The sequence below is a fragment of the Tiliqua scincoides genome, chromosome 11 (assembly GCF_035046505.1).
Source record: "Tiliqua scincoides isolate rTilSci1 chromosome 11, rTilSci1.hap2, whole genome shotgun sequence".
NCBI lineage: Eukaryota > Metazoa > Chordata > Lepidosauria > Squamata > Scincidae > Tiliqua > Tiliqua scincoides.
In genome coordinates this window covers 24,012,615-24,040,356 of record NC_089831.1, presented here as the reverse complement: position 1 = coordinate 24,040,356, position 27,742 = coordinate 24,012,615, and the positions used below count along the sequence as shown (strand labels likewise).

The 27,742-nt window shown below is 48.7% G+C and overlaps 1 pseudogene; it reads right to left on the bottom strand.

The window, feature by feature from the left end:
* Positions 1-14,922: 14,922 nt before the first annotated feature.
* LOC136662720 (5S ribosomal RNA) lies at positions 14,923-15,039 on the bottom strand (annotated as a pseudogene).
* Between the last annotated feature and the right edge of the window lie 12,703 nt (positions 15,040-27,742).

Below are 27,742 nucleotides of genomic sequence, written 5' to 3'. Positions count from 1 at the left end.
AAGTCAAAGCAGAACACAGATTGGGTCCTTCTCCAAACACACAGCCCTCCCCCCTTTCCAGCCTCTCATCTTCCCACCTATTCAGGACAAAGCAACACGCCTCTCTCACACCAGGAGGCCGCCCCGCCCAGCAGCCCAACCCTGTATTTTCAGCTCTGTATTTTCGATGGCAGCTGAGCTAGGTGCTAAGCGACCCAGCTGAAATTGGCTCATGACCCACCTGGTGAGTCCTGACCCACAGTTTGAGATAGGCTGCACTAGGGGGAGTGGGGGGCCTTCTGGGGCTGCACCCCTTCAGTGCCTCTTTGAAGAAGTGGGGAAGATTCCACTTCTGAGAAGACGGAGAACGGGAACTCCCTCGAAATTCAGCATTTGCTTCTCTCAGCAAGCAAGGGGGCATTTGGGTCTATGGCCAGGCCTCCATTCAACCTGGGGTTAGTTGCATCTGCAGAGCTGCCTTCCTTCCTTCCTTCCTCCTATCAACTGGGCAGACTTTCATGTGGGAGTTAGGAATGGCACAGGCAAGAGGATTTTTATTTAAAGTTCTATGAAAGCCCAGATTTAATCTCTAATGAGTTTAATTATATAATATTTATGATGCTGACATGGTCAGGGGAGGAGTGGTGATTTATTCCAAGGTGTTGGGGAGGAGGCGGAGTGAGGGGGGAATCAAGGAGCTTTTTATGCCATTTGGAGTGATCTGCTGCCTATATGATTACAGCCCTGGTTTATTTTATTGAGTATCAGGCAGTTACCATTTGCAAGTGTGCATCTAATTAATCATCAGGGTGCCTGAAGCTGGGTTTGTGTGTATGTGTTCTCTCTCTCTCTCTCTCTCTCTCTCTCTCTCTCTCCTCCAAAAGGGCGTCTTATTGTTCGTCTAAATAAATAAATAATGAGCTGTGTTCCTCCCGCACCGCACAATGTCGGCCTGATTGTCAAGCTGTGCTGGAGCGCCTACGGCTGCAACCTAAATCGACAGCAGCTGCAGATTCACATGGGGGGTAGAAAATGCTTGGTGCTTCGAAAGTCCCTCTGTCAGGTTGTGTTCTCCAGCAAAAAAAACAAAACCAAAACACTTGATGTGACCAACCCTGAAAGGAAATACACACCAAGAGAAAAAGAACATCTTATGAGCCCAAAGAATACATCCCCAAAAGGGGTTTCCTGTTGTCTCTCTCCATGAGTCATTGTTCTGGCCCTGTGTCCTTCCAATCATTCTCAGCTGAAGGGCGGGGGGGGGGGGGCATGTAATTTGCCATGCCTTGGCATCAAGTATGATCAGATCATTCAATTTGCCTTGACACATAAATCAGAGGAGTCTTCCTGTTGTGTCTCTGCAGGGTGCGATTCCAGCAAATCAGCCTCAGCTCTCATATTGTTGACGACCACTTATAACAAACTGCTATAAAATGAACTGTAAGGTAAAGGATACCTCCCTATAATACAGTGTCTTGTTCTCTTAAACAAGTCGGTGCTGCCCAGCCCCTGTTTTGGAGGATATCAAGTGTCTTCTGTTACACAGCAACCAGCAAGAGGATCAGAACTCTCCATGGGATGCCAAACCATAATAGCCCCCATGCAAAATCCATCTCAGGCTTGGATACTTGCCTTATTGTGGTGAGGAAATTGGCCGTCCCTTCTAGGCAATGTCATGCCCATGACATTCTTGAAATTGCAATTAAAGCATGAAGCAACATTGGGTTTGGGGGAAAAAACACAGGCGCACATGTGTCGATACTTGCAGATGAATGTATCTCCTGCTCGAACGCCATGTGCAGGGCATGCAAAATCACTCAGCAGCTTTTCAGTGACTGTGGCACCCCGGATGAGGGTTAACGCACTTTCATGTGCTCCACTCAGAAACGTTTGCACATGGAGGCAGAGGTGTGACTAGGATGGAACCTGAGAGGTACCTGCCCAGGGTACTATGTCAAGGGGAGTGTAAAGCAGGGGTGCCCAAACCCCGGCCCGGGGGCCACTTGCGGCCCGTGGGGAGCCGCCAAACTCCAATGAGACTGGCCCTCTAGAGACTTGCTGGAGCTCATGCTTGCCCGAAGTTAGTGCTCTCACCATGAGGGTGACTGTTCAACCTCTCGCATGAGCTGTGGGATGAGGGCTCCCTCCACTACTTGCTGTTTCCCATCTGTGATGCAGCAGTGGCAGCAAAGGAAAGGCTGGCCTTGCTTTGCACAAGGCCTTTTATAGACCTTGAGCTATTGCAAGACTTTCATTCATTCATAGAAGTTCAATCTCTAATATATTAATTTATGTAAATTTATTCAAATTTGAAGTGTAAATTAATTCTCCCCCCCCCCCGCCCCCGGCCCCTGACACAGTGTCAAAGAGATGATGTGGCCCTCCTGCCAAAAAGTTTGGACACCCCTGGTGTAAAGCAACCAACAACTCCTCCCCTGGGTAGAACCCAGAAGTAACTGCCTTGCACAGCTTATGTTTTTCTTGGAGGAGGGGGAACTTGCTGCAGCAGCTTCATGCCCCCATTCCTGCCCCTGTGGGTGCTTCCCTTTGAAGGGGGCACCCCTTCAAAGGGGAGCCTCCACTGAAGACAGAATGGTGGTGCACCAGATACAGCAATAAAAACATTAAATACCTAAAAGCAGCCAGGATAGGGCCTCAAAGGCTTTCCTAAATAAAAATGTCATCAGGCCTTGCTGGAAGGTTAGCAAAGAGGAAGGTGTTAGCAAAGAGGAAGCTGACTCAAAAGGGAGAGAATTCCATAACAATGGTGCCAACACTGAGAAGGCCCTGCTTCTGGCCGCCATCCCCCTGACTTCTCTTGATGTTGGCATAACCAACAGGGCCCTGTCTGATGACCTAAGAGAACAGACCAGATTGTATGGAAGAATGCAGTCTCTCAAGTATGCTGGTCCCAAGCTGTTTAGGACTTTAAAGGTCAATAAAGGTGTGTGAACAAGGTGCTAATTAAAGGTGCATCAGCAAAGCACCATTAGGGGGAAAGGAGGCATTCATGATTCCAAATAGACTCTCTTGGAGGCTTCTAGGGGAAGAAAGCATTTCTGCTCCCCAGGGTCGAGCAGCACTTCCGTCCTGAGGACAGCTCTGCCACTTTGTGCTGGGGGGGAGGGGGGCTGGAATAGCTGATGCTTCTGTCGCCACTGAGCCCTCCGCACTCAATTACATTACCTTGCAGTGTTTATAAACATTTGGCATCGACGCAAAGCGCCCTGTCAAACAGAATCTGAGCACCCGCCTCGCCTTTATTTTTGCTCCGTCAACTGTAAACATGCCTAATGTATCCGCGAAGCCTGGAACGGTGAATGAAAGGAGCGGCCTCAATCCACATCTGCACATATCCCTGTCTTGCAGTGAGGCAGAGCTCTGGTTCATCTGGCCCAGGACAGTCCACGTCGATCAGCAGTCCATCTCAGGCCAGAGCCCTTCCCAGCCCTCCTGCCAGGGTTGCATCTAACTCCAAGGGCTGGAGCTAGGCAGGGCTGGCCCATCCGTGAGGTCTGCTGAGACTGTTGCTCCAGGCAGCAGATTGTTGACTTCATTCTGCCCCCTGGCCTCCGCTGCTCTCCTCCTCTTCCTCTCACATCTTGGATTGGAAAAGGAAGGGAGAGACAGGGCAGAGAGTAGGGTGTGTGGAGGTGATGTGGGCTAGAGCACATCCTCTTCCTTTTTCAGTCCAGGCAGTGGGGGACAGAGTGACTGAAAGGTTCTCGGGGAGCAGGAGACAAGATCTGGTATGGCATCTCAATCTGAATGTTGGGCACCCAAGAATAAGGGCAATCTTGCAGATGGATGATAGTGGCTTTTGTTTGGTGCTCAACACAGTTGAAGTGCATGTGATTCTACTGTTTACAAGTTCTGGTGGTGCTGCTCCCCAGAATTGCCCCAAGGCCCAAACATAGGCTTTCCAGCTGCCAGGGGTGGATGTAAACACTCCTCCATGCACTACAAGTCAGAACAACAGTGGAGGTGGGGAAGAAGCAGCATTGGCCATTCATTGCCCAGTTCCCAGGCACTACAGCGGCACGTGCACACGCTTTCCAAAACGTTAGAAGAAGCACGACACTGGGGAGGGGGGGTGTCTCTCCCAGGAGTCCCCAAAAGCTGGAGTCACTGCAACTTCTGGTGATTGCTGATCGCGTGCCACTGAAGGAGAAACTGCAGCCTTAAAAGCCGGGAAGCATGCACTAAGAGGCGGATCGATGCTCAGCCCTTCAAGGCAAAGCTCTGTGAACACTGAACGTTGCCCTTTCCCCAATATTTGTATGGAAGAAAGGCCAGAGTGGTAGTACAACTGTCTAGCGCCATCTAGTGTCTGTCAGGCAGCATCTATGTGACTGGCTTTATTCCAGGTGTCCAGAATTGACCTGGACAGTAGGGAATTCAGTGGCCTTGTTAAACTGACAAGGCTTTTATCCTGGATACATGATGTGAAAAATATATCTGAGGGCCGGGAAGGAACTTCTTCTTCCCTTGGTGAGCTTCCCTGCTTTGAATCCCTCCTTGGTCCTCGGATGGATGGCAAAAATGTAGCCTGGAAAACCAGAGGGGATCTAATATTTACATTCAGACAGATAATGTTTCTAAACTTATGGTATGCTATGAACATGTAAAATGTGTCATGCACCACAGATCTAGGCTTCCACAGTGGCTGAGGAGTTGATTTACAGTGTGCCCTTGATATCAGCGGATTCCACCATCCATGAATGCAGACCCTGCACCTCAGAGGGCCTCCAGGAAGAACATAAGAACATCCCCACTGGATCAGGCCATAGGCCCATCTAGTCCAGCTTCCTGTATCTCACAGCGGCCCACCAAATGCTCCAGGGAGCACACCAGATAACAAGAGACCTGCAAGGCCTCCTGGGAATTGTAGTTAAGAACATAAGAAGAGCCCCACTGGATCAGGCCATAGGCCCATCTAGTCCAGCTTCCTGTATCTCACAGCGGCCCACCAAATGCCCCAGGGAGCACACCAGATAACAAGAGACCTGCAAGGCTTCCTGGGAATTGTAGTTAAGAACATAAGAACAGCCCCACTGGATCAGGCCATAGGCCCATCTAGTCCAGCTTCCTGTATCTCACAGCGGCCCACCAAATGCCCCAGGGAGCACACCAGATAACAAGAGACCTGCAAGGCCTCCTGGGAATTGTAAAGAACATAAGAACAGCCCCACTGGATCAGGCCACAGGCCCATCTAGTCCAGCTTCCTGTATCTTCCTGAAGTCACTTCCAGTCATGTCTGGGAGGTGTTCTGGGGCACAAGGAGACCCATGGCCCATTCCATGGGCTTCCATACACCTATAAACCACCTTCCCTATGCACCAGTCCAATACAACCAGAAGTCATGGATGCAGACCAGAAGCAGCTTCTGGTCACTCCTCCTGGAGGTCTTCTGAGGAGGCAGGGTGACCCATGGAGCGGGCCACGGGCCCGGCGCAGCCTTCTGAGGGTCCCATGCTGCCCTAACATGAGTAATTGTGGGGCTGCAACCCTGCCACCCCCCCATGGACTCCAGCATCCACGGATTGCAGTATCTCTGGAGAGTCCTGGAATGGATCCCTTGTGGATATCTCCTAGCGCCACACTGCATCGGCTCTCAATTATCCTTTCATGAGAGATAATGTGACACGCAGTCAAATACATTTCAACATATACAAGCTCAAGATGTGGGGTGTGGGGGGGAGCTCCTCTTCTAGATCCTGTACATGATCAAGACGGTCCTTGCACACAGAATCGTCCAAACAGCTGGGTATGCAGGGGATCCATCCAGTCCTAGTCATTCTTTGTGTCAAAAGGTGCTGAGCGACCTATGAAGATAAGAACGACGGCCGTTCAATGAAGATTGACTACCTAGTGATACAGTAACATGACCCCCCACCCCGCATCATCACGTCACCCCCACATCTACATGGTACACCCCCTTCCAAAAGGGCTCCATTTAAGACCCAAACAGACCCTCAAGTGCAGGTGGGCCCACCTGCAGGCAACAAGCACCCCCTCCTGCAGAAAGTCAGGGAACCATCTGGAGCACCACCGACAGGGTGTGCACCACCACCACTGTTTACTGCCTGGGTAAGTCCACATCCAGCTCTCCCCCCCCCCTTTGCAGGGCAAATGCCCTGGCTTGCCACATCTTAGCTATGCCTCTGCCTGATGTACTGTCCCCCCCCCCCAACTAAGATAAACACTAGGCAGACTCTGCTGCTACCAGTGTACAAGAGCTCCCTCTTTTACTCCCATCCATGACAACACCAGTGCTGAAACCCAGACTCTGGATTGTAGGAGGCACCGACACACAAGGCAACCAGGCAAGAACGCCCAGAAACTAGAAGTCTTGAGAAAGGTACAAGCGCAGACAAAGGCCGCAAACACAGAGCCCGCTCCAGGCAGAGAGCTCTAACCAGCTTCTGTGAAGGCCCAGGGGACGGCGGGCAGAGAAACCACACAAAGGATGAAATGAAACATGGATTCTCTCTTCACATTTCAAAGGGCATCAGAGCCCTTGGAACAAGGCGCTGGAGAAGAGTCCGTTCCTGCAGCTGCAGCTTGAAATGAATCTCACCCCAGAATTTTTCCCTCTGAATATGGATGTAGAGCCAACCTCGGATAGATATTCTTAATGAGCGGCTCAATATTGAACATTGTGATTGTATCTAATATAATCATAGGTGCTTCCCATCTCGGCAGAGCTCGGATTACCAGGGAAGGAGCTAAAGACCCCCCCTACCTTTTGTATGCCCCCTCTTAAGCTTCTGTGTTCAAAAGGTGGAAGAGGGCTATGGTTCTGCAAAAATTATACATTGTCCATAATAAAATTGGTGGAGGCAGTCTTGGATTTCATCAAAGGTCCTCCTACGTCTCACCTTTTCTCCCTTCCTTGAACTTTGGCATCTGGTTTCGATGGGGAATTTTAATATTTGATTGTGTCTTTGCAGCAGGAGGCAGAGTGCTGGACTAGCCCTGCAAACATCCAAATCCTTGCCCAGCTTGCATATTTGCTGGGTGAACATAGACGAGTCATATTCTCTTTGCCTAACCTGCTTCGCAGGGTTGTTGTGAGAATGACACAGAGAGAGGGGAGCCGTGTGCTCTGCCCTGGAAGGAAGGCCGGGTGCAAATTTGCAAGTTTGCAAATACCTTCTTCATGAACTTCCTTCTTCAGGCTTGGCACACACCAACAGAACAAAGTAGGCCCTTGTTACTAGCCCCGGAACTCCTGATATTGTTTGCCCCTATTTCTTTTACAGTAAAATAATAATAATAAAAAACTACCACCACCAAAACCACCTTGTTCCTTTCCTCTCCTCCCTGCCAAATGGCTCTATATTATCTCATCACCACTCTGTTCTTTGGCTGAGTGCTCTTTCACTCTCCACTGGGCTGGAGTCTGCACGATGCAGATCGATGAGGTGGAAAACAAAATGTCTCAACCCTTCGGCCCAGAAAAAAAGTCCTTTCTTTGCCATTCAGAGCAAGATGTGCCAAATGGGCTGACCACTAATATCTATATTTTCCAGGGCAGGTATGTGTCCCAGCCTTCTTTGTCAGCTAGGAATTTGGCGCCAGACCATAAGAATATAAGAACAGCCCCACTGGATCAGGCCATAGGCCTATCTAGTCCAGCTTCCTGTATCTCACAGCGGCCCACCAAATGCCCCAGGGAGCACACCAGATAACAAGAGACCTGCAAGGCTTCCTGGGAATTGTAGTTAAGAACATAAGAACAGCCCCACCGGATCAGGCCATAGGCCCATCTAGTCCAGCTTCCTGTATCTCACAGCGGCCCACCAAATGCCCCAGGGAGCACACCAGATAACAAGAGACCTGCATCCTGGTGCCCTCCCCTGCATCTGACATAGCCCATTTCTAAAATCAGGAGGTTGCACATACACATCATGGCTTGTAACCCATAATGGATTTTTCCTCCAGAAACTTGTCCAACCCCCTTTTAAAGGCGTCCAGGCCAGACGCCATCACCACATCCTGTGGCAAGGAGTTCCACAGACCAACCACACGCTGAGTCAAGAAATATTTTCTTTTGTCTGTTCTCTGTTTCCTGGTCTTCAACCAGTTCTCAATCTATGAGAGGACTTGTCCTCTAATTCCGACTGTGGAAGACTATCCCAGACCCTCTGCCATTCCAGGGATGGAAATAGGGACACACTTCCGACACCCATCTTCTTGTACCAAAGAGCACTCCCTGCTCTGTTTCACATTGCCAGAGGCTGTACCCAGCCTTCTTGAAGCTGTATTCATTGCCTCTGCAGTAGCATGTATCTGGGAAACCTTGCCTGCAGGGCAGGGCAACTGACCAACCAACCAGCAAGACACCCAGCCAGCCAGCCAGCCAACCAGCCAGCCAGCCAGCTGACTAACCAACCAGCAAGACAGCTAACCAGTCAGCCAGCCAGCCAGCCAGCCAGCCAGCCAACCAACTTGTTGGCATCCTTCAGTCTCGGAAGACTATGGTGTCACGCTCTGAATGGTGGTTCTGGAACAGAGTGTCCTCTCCAGTGCGCGAAGGCTGGGTAAAGTAGGTATGGAGGATAGGCTGTTACCCAAGCAGCAAATCCCCCCTCTCCACGTCGCTGAAATGGTCCAATGGAAAGGCAGAGGCCAATACGGTTGGTTCCAGCAGCGTCGCAGGGGTTGCCAGGACGTGACTGTGTTCAGCCACGAACTGCCTCAGGGACTCCGGTTCCGGATTTTGCCTCGAGGTTGACTCCTGAAGCCTTTTCCATAACTGGATGTAGCCACAAGGCAGTGGAGGTTTGGAATCAGAGTTTTCCTTCTCTCAGATGATGAGTCCCATCTACCCAGTGGCTGTTCAGTCGCCTCTTACGACAAGTACAGCCAAACTGAGGGCCTATTCTTATCCCCAGCCCCCAGGGGAAACCCAGCCAACCAACTAACCAACCAGCAAGACAGCTAACCAGCCAGCCAGCCAGCCAGCTTCCAGTTCACTGAGGAAAGATATCAAAATCAGGTCAAGAGAGGTTGCACCAGGTGACCCCTGATTTTCCCCGCTACTACCATCCTCCCATGTTAATGTGTTGTTAGATGGTATCATCAAGGCCGGCACATCCATGAGGACAACTGAAGTCGCTTCAGGCAGCGGAGGGTTGGGGAGCATTCACCTCTGTCCTCCCACCCACCTCCACTGCTCCTCCTCCTCCTCCCCACATGCCCTGGATTGTACAAGGAAGAGTGGGGCAGAGTGGAAAAAATGACAATTTTTGTGGGGGTTTTTTTTTCCCGTCAGGCAGACAAAGGGGACACAGGTTGATCTCAGACCATTTTGGGTCCAACCATAGAACTCTGTCCTGATTCCAGATTTCCCCACCTCCCCATTGCTCCAAAGCTGATGGTCTTAGAACCTCACCAGGCCCAACTTGGTGACCTCACCAGGCCCTGCCCCATAATTATCTCCCTAGTTATGCATGAACCCCCAAAACACAGAGCACACCCTCCTGTCGCTGGAGCTAAACACAGTTGTGGGCTCTCAGACACTTTGCAGAGGCACACTCTCCTGAGTAACCCCCATCTCTTCTCAGCAAGGAGAGTCAAGGGCCCCCACACTGCGTATTGCTGAAGGCTCTTCTCCATGGCTGTGTTCCTAGTCTCTGCAGCAGCCTGTTCTTGCTGCTTCAGAAGTAAACTCGGAGCCCAGTCATCACAGTTTCTTTTTAATGTAGAATTAATATGGACGCTGAGTGGCATCTTGGAGATCATGGCGGTGGATCGAGCTTTACTTACAGAATGGCGCAGTGTGAATACCTCTGCAAAGTGGGGGATTTTCTACTCATGTAAATCTACTCCTTGCCTCCAGAAGTGGTGATGGTGTTGTATTGGAATCGTGGAAGAACTGGCGAGGAGGTAGATGTGGTGTCAGCAGCGGCCCCTTTAAGGGTAAGGCCTGGGCATCCAGCAGAGTGTGCTGCACAGCTGCAGCCACTAGAAGGCAATAGGGCCCTCAGGGATATAAGGAGCACCTGAGGCAGAAAGGGTTTGTGGGTTTTGAAGGAGGGCAGGTTGGAGATAGGAGAGGAGACTGACTTGGCTTATTGAATTTGGAATCTGACTGTGGATTGTGACTGGACTTGGACTTTGGACTTGGATACCCTGACGGATTTGACTGACCTACCTGGAACCTGACCTTGGACTGTAACTTGGCTTATTGTCTCTGGACTCTGATTTGGCAACTCTAATTGATTGGATGGTTTACTTGGCATCTGTGGACTGCAACTGGACTCTGACTTTTGCTTACTGCACTGGTGAGTTGCACAAGGGGGACTGATCAGCCTTAAGCGGCACGAGGCCCATTGGATTGGGATTTGGCAGAACAGGTGTCTGGTTTATATGCCTTTAAAAGGGGATTGGACAGATTTCTAGAAGAAAAATCCATCACAGGTTACAAGGTGTGGTGGAGTTGTGCAACCTTCTGGTTTTAGAGGTAGGCTGCCTCAGAATGCCAGATGCAAGGGAGGGGCAATGGGATGCAGGTCTTGTGTGCTCCTTGAAGCATCTGGTGGGCCACCATGAGAAACAGGAAGCTGGACTAGATGGGCCTGATCCAGTGAGGCTCATCTTAAGTTCATAAGTGGGAACTCTACCTTGGAACATGCAACCTGCACATGTGAAAAGACCTTTAGGTTACATAGATAGGTAGGTATGGAGGGTAGAAGGGAAGTTTTTGTCGCACGCAAGTACCCACAACAACAGTTTCACAAAAAAAGAGTTCTCTAAAAGGCAAAGTGGGGAGTGTTGATTTTTTAAAAATGAACAAATTTCATCAATCCTGTCCTTTGTGAATCATTCTCTCCATTTTACCCTGAGGGGGAGATGTTGGGTGGCGGGGTACTTTCTGCAGAAAAAAATAAACGTATCATCTTTTGAATATGTAAGCAGGAACATTCCATCCAGTGTCTGACCTGGATGTTGAATTTATGAGATGGTAATTGGGAGGGTTTTATTCATGTATATATTCTAGGTGATTTGTGTAAGGTGTTTGACCTGGATATGGAAACTGATGTGAAGGCAATCGGGTGGTCTTATCTGCTTTATTTCTTTAAAGGCAATTTGTGTACTTGGTAGATTATGAAATTGCTTAATTAAATAACAAAAAAATGCAACAGGCAGGGGCTAGAACAGGAAAATTGGGTCATCAGACATTGGGTTTTGATTCTGTGTAAGCAAGTGCTGGGAGGTGCAAGGACAGAGAGAGAGAGAGAGAGAGAGAGAGAGAGCGCGAGTGCGAGCACCAACCCAGCTGGATAAAGCCCTCCTGTGACAGTAGAGCAGTAAGTTTAAGTAGAGTCTGTGCCATAAACAGCCACATTGATCGAGTAGATATCATAACATGTTGGGGAGGGGAATAAATTGTCCTTGGGAAGGAAGGAATCTGTCACCTGCCGAAGTGGGGATTTTGTGTGGTTCTAACCTTCTTTAAAAGTGGAGTCAGTCAATTCCCCCAAGCTGGTTTTGGAGGAGCAACTTCACTTCTCACCAAGCTCACCGAACTCCTCTGACATCAAATCCCCCTCCCTCCCACAGGGTGAGAAGTGGAACTGGAGCACAGGGGGCGTAAATCAGAAGATTGTAGGTAAGCTGCTTATGGAGGTAAAGCACCTCACACTGTTGCCTGCCGAGATTTCAGTGGTCGTTCCGAGCACAAAACGTGCCTGTCTTCATGAAATCCTACACTTGCCTAATCCACAGATTGCAGAAGGAACAGAGGTGGCCTCTTTTGTCAGCAGACCAGACTAAAATCAGCCCCAAATCTTCTCCTCCTTTTTAGGTTCATTGCCAGAAAAGCAGTGGTTTTCCCCTGTCCTTGACTGGAGTCCTTCGGGACAAACCGTGTTGAAGGATCCGTATTCTATCAAATGTTACAGTCAATTCACCTTAAAACGAAAACACAACTGCCTTATGTAACAAAAAGTGGATTTTGTTGCTCAAAACCGACCAATAAGACTGATTGTTCCGAGAGCCAATGAGGTGTTGTTATGACACAGCAGGGCAGTGGCATAGCTGGAGGGGGGACGGAGCATCCAGTCTGGCAGGGAGCAGGCAAGCGGCACCGTTTTGCTCCGTACGGCTCCGTTTTGCTCCCCCTGCCGGGAATGGCTCCGAAGGGAGGGGCCTCCCTGCTGGACTAGCTGCTCTGCCCCCCTCCAGCTAAGCCACCACAGCACGGAACCAATCAGGTATTAGTATGAGTCAATTCTCATTTCCATTTATCTGAGCTCATACTAGAATTCTGATTCTGTTGTGTGTCATCAAGTTGGCCACTGGTTTTTTGATTGTTACTGATTCATTGGGTGACCCGTACTGTTATATATATATATTTTTAAAAACCCCAACAAATAAACGTAATGGAGGTTACACCAACCCTAGAGATACCACTGCATTTAGGCTGTGTGTACAATATTGGAATTTATTCTGTATGGTCTGATAAGGGAGGAGGTCCATCATGGGGAGAGGGATGCAATGAGCTTTTGCACCAGGTGATGCAAATCCTAACGATGTCTCTGCTTACAGCTTTATTTAAACCAGCTCCAGTTCAGGCTCCTTAAAGAAGAACTGGCACTGGGAAGGCATTGGAAGTGCACATGCATTTGAAACATGAAATACATTAGCGCCAGGACTTAACTCTGAACATGTTCAGATGCACTCTTTCCCACAGTTAAGCTGCAGAGAAAGCTGGGTTTCCAAGTCAATTCTTTGGCTGGGTCCCCATGCTTTTACAAGCCGCATGACAAGGCCAAATTCAGTAAACCGGAAGCCAAGATTGCCACCTTTTCTGCTGGCCCTGCTCCTGCGCCTTCAAAATCAACTGGATATGAAGGCAGTTCGCAGGTGATGCTTTCCTTGCCATGGAGACAAATGGTGGGGAAGAGATCAGTTGTCTTCATTTCAATAAGTCAAACTGCGATTAGGGTTAGGCACAGGGGAAGAGTCTGAACCCGTGTGTTTGGAATATCAAACTCACTGGAGACAAAAGCAAACATCAGGGGCAGTGATGGACCCCAGACACATTTTAAAAGCCCAGACTCCAAGCTAAAAGTAGCCCCAGTGACCCATATGTTGCAATCCCTCTCCCCCCCTTCCCATGCTCTGTGGGGAGCAGCAGATAAAATTCATCGCTGCACTTTACAGGGGCATAAACCAAGAAATGGGAAGCAAACAGAGTCATTGAGAGGCGTAAACAGAGGGCGAGTCAAAAGGACTGTTAACCGGAGGGGCTGCGGCACATTTTGCCCTTCCATGAAGGACGTTTCACGGGTGTAGAGGAGAGAATACAAAAGAAGGGGGTTGAACGGGGTTAACAGAGGACTCTGTAGGGTACTTGAGCCCCAGAGGCTGAAAGAAAATAGATTTGTCTCCCAGAACCCTCTCTGCTGCTCTTAGCCTGTCTCTCAGAATTCCTTCTTCCACCTGGAGAAATGTCTCAATCCCTATCCAAAGCTCTCACCCTCTGTTACAGCAAGGAAGCCTCCGAATGTGCAGACATGAAATCATCACATGTTCTTCCTCCCTCTCCCCAGTCTCTGCCCCCCTTCCTTCCCTCAATCGTCTCCCTTGTGTCTATTTCTAGCATGTGATCCCTGTGGGACAGGGACCTGCCCCCTCTTCTATTGTAAAGTGCCCATGCAAGTTGATTTCGTAATCATCATCATAAGTGCTTCAAGTTTGGATCCTGGCAATCACCTGAATTCAAGCCTCATGCATAAAAATGTAGCCAAGCGACAGCAAAAAAAGAGAAAGACGCTGAAGGTACTGAAGGCAGCTGAAGAGTTGTCCTTTGCCCAGGTTCGAGATGCCAGCCTTGCTTTGCTTCCCTGGGAAGCCTGCACGGACTCCATGGCAGCTACTTTTCACCATCAAAGCAAATCACACATTGTCTCGGTTGATAAAGCTTTCTGTGACCCCCGTGGCTCTTAGGGGAGGCCGCCCACAGCTAAGTGATGGAAAATGAACTCATTAATGGCCAAGGCCTTTCCAGTCAATATAGGAAATCGATTCTGAGTGATGAAGAGACTTGTGGGAAGGGACAAAAGTTGGAACAATGTTGCCATGTACATTATGGGGGGGGGGAATGAATAATGGACTCAACACCTACTAAGAATTCTGAGACGTCTGCCAGCAAGGAAGCTTTGCTTTGTCTCCGGTGGGAGATGTTGTCCGTTTTTGCCCAGCGTACAGTGATGAGTTCGGTGGATGTCTTACATTTTGAGACTGATGTTGATTTGAAAGAATTGCATGCAAACTCCTGTTCCAGAGGACCACAGCGCCTTGTAAGGGGGCCTCTCCAGCTTTTTTAGAATTAGCGTCACGTGAAGAAATAAAAAAAGATGGTTGAACCTTCCTCTGTTTCCCCAAGCATATTTCAATGTTTCATAAACACAGAATGCCAACATTCATAGCATACGTAATGAAGTAAGATTAATAAAAATATACCGTAAATGTAACACTCCCTCCCCACTATTACAATGCAAAAAAAAAAAAGACAAGATACACAATACAAGACTGTTAAAAAGGTGGAAGCAGAGGGGGAGAAATCTGAAAATATTAACTTATTTCATTTGCTTTAACTGCTATCACTTGCCCTTGCACTCGGTTGCCTTCGCTTACCCTCAGTGATGGCAACTTGTAGTCCAATCTGAGTTTTGATTTATTGAGATCCATCATGTCATATCAGATACAGGCTGCAATCCTAACCACACTTTCCTGAGAGTAAAGCCCCATTGAACAAAATAGGACTTTCTTCTGAGTAGTCCTGGTTAGGATTGTGCCTACAGTGCTTGTGGTTTCCTGTGCAATTCTTGATTGGCTGGAATCACACACATGTCTAATTGAAGATCAGGGATGAGCAGCAGCCAATAAAATGTTGGCAACCTTCAGTCTCGAAAGACTATGGTACAAGCCTACAACACCTGGTATTCCCAAGTGGTCTCCCATCCAAGTACTAACCAGGCCTGACCCTGCTTAGCTTCCAAGATCAGACGAGATCTGGCATGTGCAGGGTAACAGTTGCTGCTAGGGTAAGCAGGATAGGACCAGGAAATGGGTATATATTCACATAATACCAGTCATTCCCCACTCCCACCCAGGAGTCATTTATACCCAAATGAACAGGTCAGTTTCCAAAATTAAAAACTGATGAACATTCACAGCAACCTCCTACATTCCCCTTATGCGATCACTAGCCTGCTTTAACACCCTTAGAAGAAAGCCCAAATTTAAGGGCTTTTCCAGGGTGAAATCACTTCTGAATGTGCAAATGTATGAAGTGCCTTGCAGGATCAGACCACCTAGTTCAGATTTTGGCTTCCAAACAGATGGCTCCTGGAATCGCACAAGTCTTGGATGGTATACTTTTGCTGAGCATGGAAGCTCTCTCTAGACAGGCACCATGGCTAAGAAGCCAGGGATAGACACAGATCTGCAACAGTGAAAAGGCCTGAGCCATCCTTCCAGCACTGAATCCAGAGCTGCAGCCACCAGTGCAGGTAAGTTTTGTGCCGAGCAGCTCAGGGGTGGGGGGGGGGGAGGGTGTGGAGGAGGAGAAATGGGGTGGGGAGCATAGGAGATCATGCCTGGGAGGGGGATGGGATTGGGGGAGGAGGTCTCTGCTAGAGGAGGAGTTAGTCCTCTTCCCAGGACTGGAAGCCCTACATGGGGTTTCTCAGACTTGCGCCAGCAATTTTGCTGGTGCAGATCTGAGTAGCCCCATTGGGCAGGCTTGGGCTTGACACAGAGAAAGGGAACAAATGTTCGCTTACCCCCAGGAGACTTCTGGCCTGCTCCTAACCCGCACTGGATACAGTGTGTGGGGTGCAGCCCTGTTAAGCTGGCTGTGGATAGGATTGAACTGTTCATAGTTTTTCTACCTGCTAGGTAGTTAAACTCAACCAGAGCAATGCTTCAGGCCTCCTGGATCCTTAGTTACCTGCTACGGTACAGGACCGTGGAAATTCTTCCTGTGTTTGGGAGAGAGGCTTTTAAAGATGTTCTCTCTCGCTTTCTCTGCATGACTTTGTCCTTGGCAGTGGAGTCTACCGGACTGTGAAGCCTGGCATAGGGGCAGATCCAAGAAAATTCAGGGCTCCTTCCCTCCCACTGATCACCGCTGCGGGAGAGAAACTTCTCCCTACTCACTTCATCAGCAGAAAACCTCACACTACAAGTCTTAACAGTGTACGGTTTTATAAATGTGCTGTGCATTCTCTCTCTCCATCTGCTCCCTGGTCACCAAATCTGCTTCATTAACGCAGCATTTTCCAAATTGCTTTTTCTGAGCCGTGGAGCGTCTCTGCCCCCTGAGGTACCACGTACTGCATCCTCCAGCAGTTTTTTTTTATTTTCCCCCTCTCTAAGAGCGCAACAAGCTTTTGGAACAGCTTTAATGAGTCTTGGGCTCTTTAGCAAGTTCATCAGCATTGTTAGAAGGGAGCAGGGAAGTGGTTAATGACCATCCCCAGAGGTTAGCACTTCAGGGTTGAGGTAATCTTGGGGAAAAGATCCTTGCCTTGAGCAATGACAGTTATGCAGGGGTCAAGAGTCAGGGTAAGGATGGAGGAGAACTGTGAAACCAAGGTGATGCCATGCCTGATATTGTCCTCTTTCACAGGCCATGTAGCACTGATTGTAGCACTGATTGCTTCAGGAGTAGCTGGCTGGGGAGGGTCTTAAGAACATAAGAACAGCCCCCCTGGATCAGGCCATAGGCCCATCTAGTCCAGCTTCCTGTATCTCACAGTGGCCCACCAAATAACCCAGGGAGCACACCAGATAACAAGAGACCTGCAAGGCTTCCTGGGAATTGTAGTTAAGAACATAAGAACACCCCCGCTGGATCAGGCCATAGGCCCATCTAGTCCAGCTTCCTGTATCTCACAGAGGCCCACCAAATATCCCAGGGAGCACACCAGATAACAAGAGACCTGCAAGGCCTCCTGGGAATTGTAGTTAAGAACACAAGAACAGCCCCACTGGATCAGGCCATAGGCCCATCTAGTCCAGCTTCCTGTATCTCACAGCGGCCCACCAAATCCCCCAGGGAGCACACCAGATAACAAGAGACCTGCAAGGCCTCCTGGGAATTGTAGTTAAGAACATAAGAACAGCCACACTGGATCAGGCCATAGGCCCATCTAGTCCAGCTTCCTGGATCTCACAGCGGCCCACCAAATGCTCCAGGGAGCACACCAGATCACAAGAGACCTGCAAGGCTTCCTGGGAATTGTAGTTAAGAACAGCCCCACTGGATCAGGCCATAGGCCCATCTAGTCCAGCTTCCTGTATCTCACAGCAGCCCACCAAATGCCCAGGGAGCACACCAGATAACAAGAGACCTGCAAGGCATTCTGGGAATTGTAGTTAAGAAAATAAGAACAGCCCCACTGGATCAGGCCATAGGCCCATCTAGTCCAGCTTCCTGTATATCACAGAGGCCCACCAAATGCCCCAGGGAGCACACCAGATAACAAGAGACCTGCAAGTCTTCCTGGGAATTGTAGTTAAGAACAGCCCCACTGGATCAGGCCATAGGCCCATCTAGTCCAGCTTCCTGTATCTCACAGAGGCCCACCAAATGCCCCAGGGAGCACACCAGATAACAAGAGACCTGCAAGGCCTCCTGGGAATTGTAGTTAAGAACATAAGAACAGCCACACTGGATCAGGCCATAGGCCCATCTAGTCCAGCTTCCTGTATCTCACAGCGGCCCACCAAATGCTCCAGGGAGCAAACCAGATCACAAGAGACCTGCAAGGCTTCCTGGGAATTGTAGTTAAGAACAGCCCCACTGGATCAGGCCATAGGCCCATCTAGTCCAGCTTCCTGTATCTCACAGCAGCCCACCAAATGCCCCAGGGAGCACACCAGATAACAAGAGACCTGCAAGGCATTCTGGGAATTGTAGTTAAGAACATAAGAACAGCCCCACTGGATCAGGCCATAGGCCCATCTAGTCCAGCTTCCTGTATCTCACAGAGGCCCACCAAATGCCCCAGGGAGCACACAAGATAACAAGAGACCTACAAGGCTTCCTGGGAATTGTAGTTAAGAACAGCCCCACTGGATCAGGCTATAGGCCCATCTAGTCCAGCTTCCTGTATCTCACAGCGGCCCACCAAATGCCCCAGGGAGCACACCAGATCACAAGAGACCTGCAAGGCTTCCTGGGAATTGTAGTTAAGAACATAAGAACAGCCCCACTGGATCAGGCCATAGGCCCATCTAGTCCAGCTTCCTGTATCTCACAGCGGCCCACCAAATGCCCAGGGAGCACATCAGATAACAACAGACCTGCATCCTGGTGCCCTCCCCTGCATCTGACATAGCCCATTTCTAAAATCAGGAGGTTGCACATACACATCATGGCTTGTAACCCATAATGGATTTTTCCTCCAGAAACGTGTCCAATCCCCTTTTAAAGTCATCCAGGCCAGATGCTGTCACCACATCCTGTGGCAAGGAGTTCCACAGACCAGCCACACACTGAGTCAAGAAATATTTTCTTTTGTCTGTTCTAACTCTCCCAACACTCAATTTTAGTAGTTGTCCCCTGGTTCTGGTGTTATGTGAGAGCGTAAAGAGCATCTCTCTATCCACTTTATCCTTCCCATGCATAATTTTGTATGTCTCAATCATGTCTTACATTGACATATAGATAGCAAAGGGATGGTCATTGTTGCCTGAGGATTTCTTTGCTGGGTAAATTAAAGATTAATAACCCATTCACACATGCCAGTCTTCAAGTCAGAAACATTTTTTTTTTAATTTAAATAATTTCTAGCCCACCTTTTCCATGTCAAAGCAAATGCCCAAAGCTCCATAATAAAATGTACAATATACACAAGCAATGAGTAAAATAATTAATGAAGCCATTTCTGCAATGCACACGGCCTCAAAACACCTCTGGATGTAACTGGAAGGCGGTTGTGATCACGTCCAGAGGTCCAGAGGATGCAGGTTTAGCACCAGCGTGGGGTCAAATCCACGGGTTCCAAACCTGTGCAAAGGGAGGACCCACTGTACCCATGTTTCTGGCTCATGCTGAGTCCTGGAGGAGTTGGATCTAGGATTCTGTGGGCAACAGGTGGCTATCTGGAAACTGTATTCTTGTTCAGTTGTACTGAATCCTTTCACAGTGACCTTTGGGCTGGGTGTTAATCTACAGAGCACCCTGTTTGGTGGAGATACGGACATGTAAAAGCAGCTCACGTTTAACTTTGAGATGGAAGAAGTCAAGATGGAATGCAAAGAAATGGGGAGGGGGCAGGAAGGAGAAGAGCAGTGATAGAGCCAGTATGTGGGGGGGGGGGGGAGAGGAGCTGAGAACAAAGTCAGGACTAAGAGAAAGGTGAGAAAGGAGAGGAAAATAATCAAGCAAGGAAGGATAGGAGTTCAGGCAGAGAGATGAAGAAAGTTAAAAAGCTCCCTTCATGTTTGACAGCAGGAAATCACAGACAGCAAGATCCTCTATCATTAATTATCACTGTGCTGAGAGCAGAGAGGAATCGGGATGCGGCGTGCGGGTGAGAGGTGGCCAAGCGAACCATTAATGATGGTGAATTTACTGGATCCAGATGCATTCTGCAGATCTGATGGGGTGACTGGCTGTGGATAAATAAATAGAGAGAGAGAGAGAGAGAGAGAGAGAGAGAGTTCAAATAGGGCTGCAAGTGTATTAATAACTCTAAACAGATCTGCAACTGATAGCTTCCATAGCTAGCTATTGGAGAGGGGTGACCTCACCCCAGCTTAGAGTGCATTGTCATGGAAAAACCATGGTGAGCTATTTCTCCAAAAGTAGCTTGGATTACTTCAGAGGCAAATCAATATTAACTCTCCCTACTGAACAGCACACAAGAGTTGTGGGCAACCCAGATGAGGAGTTACGAGCCCCCCTGATTCCGAACTTCCAGCTCCTAGACCCAAGCAGTGGAGAGCACAGGAAGAGAAAAAAAAATTCTTTGGGCAAGGATCAAGGTGCTCTTGAAACATGGCTACAAGTGGATTCCAGGCTCTGAAAATGGGGGGGGGGGAGGACTGCTCCTTTTGCCTCACGTGGGGGGCCAAAGGGAAAGTTATGAGCCCTGAGATGTAGGGCTGGATCGACCATTGGAATGGTCAAAGGTTTGGCCTGAATTGGGGTTGTGTCAGGGGGTAAAGGAGGCAAACCACCTCCCCACTTTCACAATTTGGAGAGTTGGAGGAGGCATCATTTTCAAGGGGAAACAAAAGTTGCTAGAGCTATGATTGGCTGCTGTGGTGGTCACATTGGTTCCTCTAGAATGCCTCATTCAAAGGGGTATTCTGGAAAAAGGCAGCTTCTAGCCAGCCACAGCTGTAGTGACTTCCATTCCCCTGAAAATTGCATCCATATTCTAAAGAAATTAGAACCCCCCCCCCCAGCCATTGTAAAAGGGACTGTTTGGGATCATTTCACTCGAAAGCACTGCTTGTCTCCTCCTGCCTCCACTTGGGTCATTCGTCCATGACCCCCTCATCTCTTGTAGAGCATCCTTGCAAGGGTGGGGGCCAAGCAGCCTCGATTTCCCCACCCATCTCTCCTGTCTTGTTCTTCCTTTCTTTGTGACTGCAGTCTTTCCCCTCATGATCCCAAACTTATCGGCAGGAATCAATGACCGTGTCTTGCCAGGACTCCTGAGCTCTGTCAAGAAAGACCCAGTTGAAAGTCGAGTGGATGAAGGGCTTGCCGCCTGTGAACATGTGTTCCAATTGAATTAGGCAGCATGAAACATTGCCACGTAATTAGCAACAGGTGCCCATTTCAAAAGAGAAACGGGGACAGGAGGCTTTGGAACAGCAATCCAAAACTCCTTGGCACACCAGCCAGGGGACAGATTTCAAAGGTGACTTCTGAGAGATTCCAAGCGCTTTTGAGTACATTACATCCTGGGTTCCTCCTCACCAAAGACTGGCGTTGGTCTCCATTATCTTCCTTTCCCCCTCTTCTATGGTTCCTTGTTGCTGTCAGGTCCTTTTCTTACAGACTTTCTCAAAAGATGTGGACCACAAATCCTTTCATGGACACATCATCTTGATGCCATCTTCTTTTCCGACCACTTGTCAGTTCACACTGCAAATGGAGGGACGACGACACACAACTGATTTCCTCTCTCCTGCCAATTCAGTGCAGACAGCCCTGGTGATGCTTGAGCTGCCTGTTACTTGAAAATGCTCTATGACAGTGTTTCTCAAACTGTGGGTTGGGACCCACTAGGTGGGTCACGAACTAATTTCAGGTGGGTCCTCATTCATTTCAATATTTTATTTTCAGTATACTAGAATTGATGCTACCACGTTATGTGACTACATTTGTGGAAATGTTACAGACCTGTACTTTTAACAAACTACTATGTATCTTCTTTTAACAATTATAGTAAATGGGACTTACTTCTGGTAAAGTGTGGGTAGGATTGCAGCCTAGGATTGTTAAAAATGTTCCTGCTTGATTATGTCATTTTGGGTCATGACATCACTTCCAGTGGGTCCTGACAGATTCTCATTCTAAAAAGTGGGTCCCGGTGCTAAATGTGTGAGAACCACTGCTCTGTGAGGTCTATCGTGACTCGGTTCCTGAGCTGACTGAAGTCAGATGACTCAGCAATATCCAGTGGAAGACCTGCCTCATCACTGCTGTCTAGGGCATTGGCTAGCAAGACAACATCTTTACAGCTTCCTGGTATTTGGAGATATTTCTCTCTCTGCATGAGCTTCTGGAAACAATGAGTTAGGAATGATAATTTGGTTTGGGTCCAGATGCTTGTTCAGGGAGAAGGTATGGAAAAGCCTGTGGTTTCTCAGGGGGCATTCACAGGATCACTCAATGCAGTCTAATTGCTCTTTATTTTAGCTGTTTTTGCACACACCACCAGGGTAATTAATGATCTTCTAAAGGTCATTTCAATGAAAAGCTGCACAGTCTCTAGTGAATTTTCAGGTTGTTCTGTAGCCCATGGGACTCTTCCATGTCCCAAACGAAACACACGCATTCAAAGACGGTGGTGTCCATGCAGCCTTTAGACTACACGCTCCACAATGTTGGATCGACGTGTTCACTGAGCAGCTGTCCACCACAATCCCAAGATCTCTTTCCTCTTTCATCAATGGGCAACTCAAACTCCCCACAAGATCATTTACAAACTGTAGCCATCCTCCTCCTGAACGATCTTGAGCATTTACACTCACATTGACACTCTTAGGGATAATTTAACCTGAACCAGATGCTGCCTCACTCCTGTTGACTTTCCCCCAGAGATCGGTTTCAAGGCTGCTCTCCCTTTTTTTTTTTCATTTTAGCAGGCTGGTTCCATTTCGGTTCAAGTCCATCCATCTTGTACAGGTGCAGCTGGACCCAAAACGTTCCCCAGGGCCTGACAAATCCAAACTTCTCCTCCTGCCACGACTGTCTCATCAATGTGTTGAGACTCAGCTCTCCCTGGGTGTTTTAGGGGCAGCATTTCCAAGAAGTCTGCCCTGGAAGTTCTGGCCTTCAATACCAAGCAACTTATATCTGGCTTCCAGAACCACCTGACTACACTTCATAATATATTTGGTGCTGACACGCACCAGGACAGTTTCATCTCCCTGCTCTGCCAGCCTTAATTGATGTATGATGTCCCCAGCCATTGCAACAATAGGCAAGTCACCATGCAGTTTATACAGACCTCATCCCTCCCATCTGAACACCTCCAGTTTTCTGGACTGCAAGGTGGGAAGGAAAAGGCCTCTTGAATCCAACTCAAGGTTGTCCCACATCCTCCTTCCCAGCCACATCCCTTCTGGAAGCCCCAAAACAGGGCCTAAAGGCTGTCACCCCGTCCCGTTCTTTGCTCCCAGAAATTCACTTTCAGGGATAGACAGCCTCTGAACATGGAGGTTCCATGTAGGCACCCTGACAGCAGGCCATTGCTCTCTAGGTTTCCTCAACCATCAGTGTGCTTCTCCTGCTCCCCTGATCTGTTCATTGCATTCTGTGCCTTGTGCCGCTATGTGTGTCGAGCCCTGCCCTACCTCTGCCATCTCCCCTATCCTGGGCCTCTAAGGACTCTCTGCCTGGAACCATTCAGAGGAGGAGGAGAGTGGTGTCAGCAGAAGTTGTGCGTGCTCGGATCTTTTCAGGAAGCATGAGTAAATGCCTCCGAGGGGGTGTCAGACATGGTTAGGGTGACACATGATATTTATAACAAAAGTGTGGGGGAAGGCGTCACATCACATTAGCCTGATGGCTCGGGCACTGGAGAGTCAGGGACATGCACACAGCAGGAACGTGGGTGAGCTGACTCAGGAAAGGGAAAGGAAAGGCTTTTCGGCAAAGCCATATGCGTGGCAGTCGAGACAAGAGTCTCCCTTTGGCCAACCTCCATCCATGGGAATATATTGACATCACTCTACTGCAGGGATGCGCAAACCCTGGCCCTGGGGCCACTTGCAGCCCTCGAGGTCTCTCAGTGCGGCCCCCAGGGAGCCCCCAGTCTCCAATGAGTCTCTGGCCCTCCAGAGATTTGTTGGAGCCCACACTGGCCCGACGCAACCGCTCTCAGCGTGAGGGCGACTGTTTGAGCACTCGCATGAGCTGTGGGATGAGGGCTCTATCCACTGCTTGTTGTTTCACATTTGTGATGCAGTAGCAGCAGCAAAGGAAAGGCCAGCCTTGCTTTGTGCAAGGCCTTTTATAGGCCTTGAGCTATTGAAAGACCTTCATTCATTCATATAAGTTCATCTTTCATATATTCATTTATGTAAACATATGTAAATTTATTCAAATTTTAAATGTAAATTAATTCTTTTTTTCCCCCGGCCCCCGACAGTGTCAGAGAGCTGATGTGGCCCTCCTGCCAAAAACTTTGGACACCCCTGTTCTACTGCATGGTGAATCCTGGTGCCTGTATCTGCACACCTGAAGCAGGGCAGCTTTGGTGCCTTCTCTGAAAGAATGAGGCACATTTGTGGAGCAGGAGAGGTTAGTCGACAGCTATTAGATAGTTGAATGAAGCCTCCATGGTTAGAGACAGTGTACCACTGAATCCCAGATTTGGGGGACAAACACAGGAAGTTGCCTGATACTGAGTGAAATCATTGGCCCATCCAGCCCAGGGTTGCCTACTCTGGCTGAATGGTACTGCAGGGTTTTGGATAAGGATATTCCCTGCCTCTACCAAGAGATGCTAAAGATTGAACTTGGAATCTTCTGTGGAACTTTGACATACGCATATCTCTCCCTGGTCAGGACACTATCTGTATACTGTATTGACAAAAGGGGGGGGGGGGAGAGAGGAAAATTGGTCAGTTGTTGAATGAAGCTGCAAGGCTACACCAGCTCGCTTGCTCTCTCTCTCTCTCTCTCTCTCTCTCTCTCTCTCTCTCTCTCTCACACACACACACACACACAAACACACACACACACACACACACACACACAGAGTGAGAGAGAGAGAGAGAGAGAGAGAGCGCACTGCCATCCAGTGGCAACTCTAACGTTTGTGTCACATTGCAGTGGTCACAGCAATGCCCCAAGCAGCGGGTGTGGTCATGCACCATTGCCCCATCCCAGCTGTTTTTTTTGGCTATAACTTTTGATAGAAATAACTTAGATAGATATATCTTTTAGTAGAATAGAGATTAGCTCTTAGAAAGCTCTTCAACCTCTCCAGACTGAGAGCAAAGTCCAAAGTCCAGCTGAAATGTCTGCGTGACTTCCTCTTTGCCGACGATGCAGCTGTCACTGCCCACTCTGCCAAAGATCTCCAGCAGCTCATGGATCGTTTTAGCAAGGCCTGCCAAGATTTTGGACTGACGATCAGCCTGAAGAAAACACAGGTCATGGTTCAGGATGTGGACTCACCTCCCTGCATTACAATCTCTGCGCATGAACTGGAGGTTGTCCATGACTTTGTGTACCTTGGCTCAATGATCTCCGACACTCTTTCTCTCAATACCGAGCTAAACAAACGCGTCGGTAAAGCAGCTACCACGTTTTCCAGACTCACAAAGAGAGTCTGGTCCAACAAGAAGCTGACGGAACATACCAAGATCCAGGTCTACAGAGCTTGCATCCTGAGTACACTTCTGTACTGCAGCGAGTCATGGACTCTCCGCTCACAACAGGAGAGGAAACTGAACGCTTTCCACATGCGCTGCCTCCGACGCATTCTCGGCATCATCTGGCAGGACAAAGTTCCTAACAACACAGTCCTGGAATGTGCTAGAATCCCTAGCATGTATGCACTGCTGAAACAGAGATGCCTGCGTTGGCTTGGTCATGTTGTGAGAATGGATGATGGGCGGATCCCAAAGGATGAGTTCCCTATGGAGAACTCTTGCAAGGAAAGTGCCCTACAGGTAGACCACAGCTGCGATACAAGGACATCTGCAAGAGGGATCTGAAGGCCTTAGGAGTGGACCTCAACAGGTGGGAAACCCTGGCCTCTGAGCGGGCCCGCTTGGAGGCAGGCTGTGCAGCATGGCCTTGGCCTTGTGCAGGCTTGGCCTTTCCCAGTTTGAAGAGACACTTGGCCAACAGTCTGAGGCAAAGAGGCAAAGAAGGAAGACCCATAGCCAGGGAGACAGACCAGGGACAGACTGCACTTGCTCCCAGTGTGGAAGGGATTGTCACTCCCGGATTGGCCTTTTCAGCCACACTAGACGCTGTTCCAGAAAAGAGCCTTTCAGAGCGCGATACCATAGTCTTTCGAGACTGAAGGTTGCCAATAATATAAAAGAATACAGATATTTTGACGTGGTTTGTTTCCTTGCATTCTGCATGAAATTACGCATTGAATGATATATCACATGCTGGTATTATTCAAAAATACCAAGTTTTTTAAAATCTTGGCCAGTGTCACCCCTCTGTGCTCGCCACCCGGGGCAGGCCATATCCCCTGCAACCCCCTAGCTATGCCACTGCTGCCATCCTTCCAAGGCTGTGTCACTGTTTTCCATCTCCTTCCTTGGCAATGCTGCTTTTGCTTGTGAGAAGTTGCTGCTGCTCTCCACTCCCTATCCTGTCAGGGAAGATGAAGCACCATCTGGATTAAGGCAGAGCGGTCTGGAGCAGGCATCTCTCTGCGTGGTCTCAGAGACAGAGAAATGATGGTTGGCCGAGTGGTGATCAAATGCAGGAGATGTTCCAGGGAGTGGCTAACGGGTGATGCTGATGAAGGATATAGGAGGGCTGGGAAGACACAGCTCAGCCCTTGGCCAGCTGAAGCGCATCCCAGATGGGCAGATTTTTCTTCATTAGGCACTTATGACATGTGCAAGTGTCATGGACTATTGCACAGGTAATGGATCCTCTCTGGATAGGTTTGGTGCCTCAAATGAAACTGCGGGATGTGCTTCCTCATTTCGTAGGCCCAAGAGTCCCAGAGTGAAGCAACACTTCTGTCCTGAGTTAAGGCAGAAAACATCACTTGCGTATGAAAAGGGGTGGCTTTGAGAGAGTAAGACAGGTCGAGCTTCAGTGGCACCCTCTCCGTGCAGGAGTCACTGTTCCGGACATGCTTTGTAACTGGAAACAGACAAATCCAGGGCAAGTGTTTTGTGCAGAGACTCATTCAGAAATGCAACAGGCAGCCTCCTCCATTCTACCACATCAGGAGGGACTGAGAGACCCAATTACATGTGATACAGAGGTGTCTGAGAATGATTGAAAACCCCCCCCCTCAATATTTCACAGCCCCTCCCTTGGAGGCTGATTGGAAGAAGGCAAGACCAGAGGAGTAACATAAGCAGTGATGTATCAGGAAGACTCCTGTATTGAAATTGTTTCCTATATTCATACCAGGATGTATGTACCCTGTATTGGAGGTAGGCAATTAATTCGTGCACTTGACAAATGCATGCATATCACCCACATGTTCCCCCTCACTATTCACTGTTGCAGAACAATAAATTAAGTAGAGTTGTAGCCTTTGATCAATTAATCAGTTAGATCAGTCTATTAAAAACCTTTTCGACTGTCTAGAAGGCATCCCTGCTTGATTGGGCAACACTTTAAAAATGGTTTTAAATATATGTATTTATTATTGCTAAAATAAGTATATGTACAACTTTAGTTGTTGGACAGCACCTGAGAAGAGGCATTCCTCCTTACACACAGAATGCCTCTATTAATATCATGTGAGAAGAGGGATCCCCTCCCATGTCTCCTTCTATAAGGAGGGTATATCTCTTCTAAGTCAACGCCTGTCTGCAAACAAAGATTATTCAGAACTATTGCTTTAGTCATACAAATATTTGCAAGTTTAGTTGATTAATAAAACCCATTTGATGAATTAGGTACATTTGTTTAACTGGGTGGCAGGCTCTGTAAATCATCAGCGTACACACACGCACCTCTATGCGCTCCTATGTGCCTAGGTGTGTCTATGCATGCAGAAGGAGCCTGTGTTCCCCACACCCCCCACACCCACTCCCTGCGCATATAATCTTGAATCCCAGAACAAACCTGCCAGAACACTTGTCAAGATCCTGTGGTTAATTGCTTAGGACTTAACGTTTGACAGCAGACAGCTATACATTATTGAGGACTTACAGTCATCCATTGAGAAGAGCTCATGACACTTGGTATGACACTGCAGGTTACAGATGCCAAGTTTGAAATTTCTTTCTTGCCTGCAGAGGAGGAGGGAGAAGGAGGGTGTAGGTGAGAGATGCGGTGCTCAGCTCCAGTGTATTGTATTATATTGTATTGGCAACCTTCAGTCT